This window comes from Monopterus albus, unplaced genomic scaffold, assembly GCF_001952655.1.
Source record: "Monopterus albus unplaced genomic scaffold, M_albus_1.0 scaffold2298.1, whole genome shotgun sequence".
NCBI classification, from domain to species: Eukaryota; Metazoa; Chordata; class Actinopteri; order Synbranchiformes; family Synbranchidae; genus Monopterus; species Monopterus albus.
This window is the reverse complement of record NW_018130172.1, coordinates 606-2,119: the sequence shown is the minus strand read 5'-3', so window position 1 is coordinate 2,119 and position 1,514 is coordinate 606. Positions and strand designations below refer to the sequence as shown.

At 35.1% G+C, this 1,514-nt stretch overlaps 1 long non-coding RNA gene across 1 annotated transcript; it reads left to right on the top strand.

Annotated features, from left to right (window-relative positions):
* Positions 1-101: 101 nt before the first annotated feature.
* On the top strand, positions 102-933 carry LOC109953963 (uncharacterized). The gene is made up of 4 exons (XR_002274006.1): positions 102-257; positions 517-556; positions 635-702; positions 811-933. It is a non-coding gene; the product is annotated as an uncharacterized LOC109953963 (long non-coding RNA).
* Positions 934-1,514: the final 581 nt, after the last annotated feature.

Here is a 1,514-nt window from a genome sequence, read left to right as displayed (position 1 = left end):
AATTTCGCTACTGGATATGCATTTGATTATAAGCCCAAATCAATGGCCTGGTCAATATTTCAGAGAAAGGAGGCTTGGTTTGATTATTTTGCAGTTGTTATTGTTACAATCAGTAACACTGACAGCCTTTCACCATTGGTAGATACTATATAAGGGATCAATTATGCAAGCTATTAAAAATTGTTAAATTTTGTTCCCTCGCAGGTTTTTGAACCACAAAACCAAAGTACCTCCAAAGACAAACCTGAAGATAAAAGGTAGGTACTAATTTTTATATATAAAGTACTTTATGCCTTTATTGAGGAGACGTGGTCATATAAAACCAATTAAAAGAACTCATTTTAGGCATCTAACCTTTGTCAGGGAGTCAAACAGAATTAATGAGAGACAATGAATATTTCCTAGTGGTAGTCAACCACTATGCATTTTGGCTGTAATCATTGTTTACATTTTTACATGGCTATTGTAGGCCTTAAGGATGTTAATAATTAATGTAAAAAGTTTATCATGTTTCAGAGATGTACCGGGACAATCAGAAACAATTCAACCTGGACAGGTAATAAGGCAGACTGTGGAAACCTGACATTTTTTACATTCATTGTTGTCAATTCAGACATTTTAATTTGTTTTTCAGATAGTAATATCTGATGCTGATGATATGGAGTCTCCTGAAAGAAACCCAGACAAGGCATCTTACTACAGGTAAGTTCAAAAAATGACATGGACTCACATCATATAATTAATTCAATTCATGGGGAAGAAAAATACATTGTAAGATGTTTTAACATGGACATTGTCATTTTCCAACAGTAAATACACAGACCTGTATGCACCAGGTGTTGAAGAAGAGGACGAGGAGCTGGTTGCAGTCAATGTGGACAATTTCCAACACACAGCAGTGTAAAATTAGATTTTGACTGTGGCATTCCAGTTTTTTACTGTGCAAAAATTCTGTTATTTAAAAGTTCTTTTTTTTTTTTTTTTTTTTTTTTTTTAAAAAAAACAATTATTCTTCTCTTTGCTCACTTTTTGTCATTACAGGGAGGAGATGAACATTACATTACAGGACATTGTAGCAAATCTAGCACTTCCTATTAATCATGAAAGAGTCAGCAGGTTCAACATCTCTGTTTGGGATAGAGCAGTCAGAGGCTTCAGGCGTACAACATATTCTGAAACCTGTGACATGCTAGTCAGATTTATGGATGATGCTGGTGTTTTTGAGGAGGGAATTGACACAGGGGGTCCAAGGCGAGAGTTTTTAACTCTGCTAATTAAACACTTAAAAGACTGGCTTATTTTTGATGGACCAGAAGGTCATCGTTTTTTGGTCTACAATGCAAAAGGTATGCATATGGTTAGATGTGTATTATAATAATGGTTGGTTAATGACATGCATTTTTGCTCAATATCCTACCATATTTAAATTTTGCAACGTGATTCATTCACAGCTGTTAGGGAGGATGAATACTACCTGGCAGGAAAGATGATCGCAGTGTCAGTTGTACATGGAG